Source organism: Otolemur garnettii, unplaced genomic scaffold (genome assembly GCF_000181295.1).
Source record: "Otolemur garnettii isolate 467f Iridium unplaced genomic scaffold, OtoGar3 scaffold00288, whole genome shotgun sequence".
Lineage (NCBI taxonomy): Eukaryota > Metazoa > Chordata > Mammalia > Primates > Galagidae > Otolemur > Otolemur garnettii.
The window spans coordinates 510,760-515,738 of record NW_003852683.1 but is presented as its reverse complement, the minus strand read 5'-3'; positions in this window follow the sequence as shown (position 1 = coordinate 515,738).

Genomic DNA, 4,979 nt, shown 5'->3' with positions numbered 1-4,979 from the left:
TGTTGTTTGGCGGGCCCGGGCTGGGGATTCGAACCCGTCACCTTAGGTGTATGTGGCTGGCGCCTTAGCCGCTTGAGCCACAACTCTGGTTTCTTATGTGAATATTAATCCCATTGTGGTAGATCCTGGACAGTCCCTGATTTACACACTGTGGGAGAGGCTGTGAGAGCCTCCATTAAGCCCCAGGGAGATCAAGATTGTGGAACCAGCCGATGGCCAAGGGCTGTCAGACTTAGAAAACCTGTTGTGACAAATGATGATATTTCCACATGCAAACCTGTCTCCAGAGAAGGTATCTTCCCATTCATTCAATGCAAGTGATCCTTCTAAAAAATTCAAATGGGATATTTACCTGGTGAGAAAGGGTCTTTCTTAGTCACCAGAAGTCACTTTTCTATGCATCTCACCTTCTCAGTGATTACTAGGATGAAATTCTTTGTACTTGTCAAGCTTTGATTTGCTCACACTGTATGCCTGACAGTTCCCATGTCTTCTTGTGGTTCCACAAAGTCGTGAGAACTTCCAGCTTTTGGTGTCAGGGAGATGAGGTGGAAACAAGAAGACTGGGACGGAGCAGCTACAGAGGAGGAAGAAATGACCTGAAGAGTAGAAGGTCAGGTCCTGGTGGTGAAGAGATGGAGCTTCAAGGAAGAGAGACTGGTCATTTGTTTCAAATATTGATAAGTTCTATAAGATAGGGACTGAGAACAGCCATTTAATTTAACTGGTATCACAGCTATCTTGTCAAAAGCAGATCTGGTAGCCTAGTGGAGGTATACACATATCTTGATTGCAGAGAGTTCAAGGGAAAATGGAAGGAGAGGAAGTAGAAACTGCTAGTGCCTAGGAGCCTTCTGAGTAAAGCTGCAGTAAATCTAGAGGCAAGAAATGGGTCTGCAGCCAGGGAATGGCTGAACTTGTGACCTTTGCCATTTATAGCTGAATCTGACTCTCCCATGACATCACAGGCCTCTATTTGCATGAGACCTTTCCCCCCTTGTGGTGACTGTATTCCCATAGCTTCCCCCCACCATGCTGTGAGTTCTACAGGCCAAGGTCAGGTCTGAGCAGACCTTGTTCTGCCACAATTTGCAGTTGTGGGTTAATTACCATTCTGCTTCTGTCTTCATGTCCTCCGGTACTGGAGGTCACTTCTGCTTTGTTTCCTGCCTGTGGATCCTGTTCCCAGCGCATAGGAGGTCTCAGAGAGTGCTCTGGGGTTGAGTTCATGGTCAATAGATATATTACCTTGGGAAGTACCTAACTTCTCTGAGACTTTATTTCCCTGTCTGCAAAATGGGCAAAATAATAGTATTTTCCACACAGGTCTGTGCCAGCATTCAGGAGAGTTAGAAATCAATCAATAAGCGCCCTCTGTGTTCATTAACTGAATAAGTGGGACTTTATGAAGTGTTTGATGAAAGAATAGAAGGGTGAATAAGTGTCCTCTCTGAATCAAAATCACTCATGGACCCTCTCTGCCTTCTCCTGGTCCCCCTCATCACTGCCCTTTCTAGGGTCCCCTTCTCCCCTCTTCCCGTAGGAACACCAGACGAAGTCCAAGTTCCATGGCCCCACTGACCCATCAAGCTCTTTGGGAGCTGCCTGCACAGTAGGGATGGAGGAGGAGCTGCATTTTGCATTCCTAGGATGAGTCCTTTGGAGGGCACCTCCTGCTACCAGCCAGAGATCAGGACCCAGTGAGGAAGCGACAGGAGCATTGGTCTGAATCAGCAGATCCACATTATCTGCATGAAGAGGAACCAAAACCTGATTCTTGGAGATTTAACAGCCCATAGGTAATGGTTTGCTAAAAGTTCATTGGTGAGTTTCCTGCTATATTGACATTATTTTTGACTTTGCAGTCAGAGAGACCTGGAAACAAATCTGTGCCCTCTCATTTGCTAAGAGCATGACCCCAGGGGAGGCACTTTACCCTCCATGTCTCAATTCCCTGCTCTGTCAAATGGACACAGGATGTCCTATCTCACAGGGTCGCTGTGAGGATCAAATAAGGGTGCACATGGAGAACACCAGTCCTCAGCAGAGTGAGAATTTCCTGCCTACTGGTTACTTCTTCCTTAGCTGGTGACATTTGTACAGTCACATGAGCTCTATCAGCAACATGTCAGTGTCACTGACTGCTCAAAACCCCACCTTTGATCATTTCCCTGACTTACCTCCAAGATCATCTTTCTCCACTCTTATTTTTTATCTTCTAGATTTCCAAGTAAGTATTTAATGCCAAATATTTTTCAAGAAAGAGCAAATTCAGAGGTACATAAAAGAGATATAAAATCCTTCAGGAAGCTTACATTTTAACAGTGGGAGAGGCTGGCAAAGAGTAACTAAGTAGATGATGTTATACTGCTTGGTGATAAGGAGTTTGGAGAAAAATAAGACAGACAAGATATATAGAAAACATAGGGGCAGAGCCCTATACCAGAGGTAGTGGGTTTAAACTCAGCCCTGGCCAAAAATTGCAAAAGAAAGAAAGAAAGAAAGAAAGAAAACATAAGATGGGCTGGGTGTCGTGGCTCATGCCTGTAATCCTAGTACTCTGAGGCCAGTGGATCGCCAGAGGTCAGGAGTTTGGGACCAACCTGAGACAGAGCAAGACCCTGTCTCTACTAAAAATAGAAAAACTAGCCAGGCATTGTGACAGGTGCCTGTAATTCCAGCTACTACTTAGGAGGCTGAGGCTGGAGGATGGCTTGAGCCCAAGAGTTTAAGGTTGCTGTGAGCTATGATACCATGGCACTCTACCTAGAACAACAGAGTGAGAATGTCTTTAAAAGAAAGAAAGAAAGAAAGAAAGAAAGAAAGAAAGAAAGAAAGAAAGAAAGAAAGAAAATATGGAGGGCAGCACCTGTGATTCAGTGGGTAGGGCACCAGATTGGCTACCCTGGGTCCTGGAATGGCTTATCTCTGTGGCCTCTGCCTTGGGAAGACTGGAGCCCTGGGTCTCAGCCCAACCAGACCCAAGGTCCCAGCAGGAGAGAAAAAACAGTGTTGCTTGTGACACTAGGCCACCACTTTCCACTGTTAGTTCTCAAAACCCACCTCCCCTGCCCACTGATGTCACAGCCCCCCATCCCTGCTTCCTGAGGTCCATGGATCCTGCTGGCCTGGTGGCCCTGGTTCTGACCTGTGCCTGCAGTAGCAGTTAGGGCCACACTCAGAGTGACCACTGGGGAGTGGGCAAGGTCCTTGAACTTACTGAGGAAGGTGGGGACATATCTGAGCCTTAGGAAACAAGACACAAAGAAGAGTCAGGTGAGAAGGGAAGAGTCCCCTGCATGGACATCAGTGAGCTCTATTGGCTACAGAGTTCATCTGGAGACTCAGTCACTACCCTGTCCCCAACAGATGATGATGAGGGAGGAGATCCAGCATGAAGTTCAAACGTGGACTTCCTCAGACTCTGGAGCCAAAGGGGTGAAGGGGGAGGTGGGGGCTGCGGGCAGTCAGTGACTGACTGGGGACTGATTCACACACTGTTTTTTCAGGGAAACCAATGACTAACAGGGCGAAATCAATTAAGTGGCACCCATGGGATAACAGGGACTTAATGACTTAGGGGAGCCTAATTAATCCATGAATAAGGCAGGCTACAAAGGGCGCATTATCTGATTAACTGATATATAAGGGAACTGGCCTTTGTCACAGAGAGACCCTCCTCTGATCATTCATTAACAGACAACTCCCTTGGTTGGTTCACAGGTACACAGGTAATCCCGAGGACCCTCCTGTGCAGGTGACCACCATGATGACAAGCTGGGGAGTGCACACATGGGGTCCTGGTGAACTTACTGACTAGTCCATATTCTAACCTCATTGTCGATCCAGTGTCAGCCTCTTTCTGACCAAGGGGCTGGAGGGCCCTGGCTGGCCTAAGAGCCACGCTGCCCTGGCAGCCTAGCTGGCCTGTGGCTGCCTCAAGACTCAAAAATGCTCCAAGTGAGGGTTTCCTGCATGATGGAGGAGCTCCACTTCCAGGAAGCCCAGTTTGTGGAGCCCCCAGGCAGGTCCCTCACCCCAATGAATGCCGGGGGCACTAGCAAGATAGGTGGGGTCCTTTGGGGCCTTGTCACCATCTGTCCTTGGAGCAAAGAAGGAGATGTGGACGCCCAGCAGGAAATTTGTGAATATAGTAGAGGGAGTTTCCATAAACTTCTCACCCAGCTTCTCTCAATGTGAAAATCTTACATCACCATGGCAGTTTGTCCTAAGTATGAAAGTAAAATTGGTACTTTACTATGAATTGAACTCCCTTTGCTCTCAAATGTGTATATTTAGGAGATTTTATTGTAGTTATGCATAGAAAAATGTCATTCTTACCAGTGATGCCATAGTTTTCCAATTATAGATATAATATACTATAAAGTACTTAACTTTTCCTCCATTGGTGGAAACTGTGGTGTTGCCAATCTTTTCTTCATACAAATAACACTGCACTGAATAAGAGGAGGGAATATTCCCCACCTGTGTGAGTCTGTCTGCAAGATAATTTTCTAATGAAAAAGGCTTAATTCAAAGAGTATATTTGTAATTCCTATAGATATTGCCACATGGCGCTGAATGGAGCTGTCTTATTTATACTGCCGTCAATGTGCCTACTCCCCTGACTCCTTCTTCATTCTTTTTGCTGTTACAAGTGAATTCCCTGAGATTGTAATTTGCATAGAAATTTTGTGAATAGGTTGAGTGTTTTTCATTATGTTTAAGAATACTTAAGAAGTGCCTGTGGCTCAAAGGAGTAGGGTACCGGCCCCATATGCCAGAGGTGGCGGGTTCAAACCCAACCCCAGCCAAAAACTGCAAAAAACAAGCAAAAAAAACCTTGTATTTCTTTGTGTACATTTTCCTTTATGGTTTGAAGAAGCTTTATTGTTAAGAAAGTGAGCCATTTGCTAGTCAAAAGGAGTTATGTCTGCCTATTCAAGGGCCTTTGGCTCAGGCCTGCTGACTTTGATAGG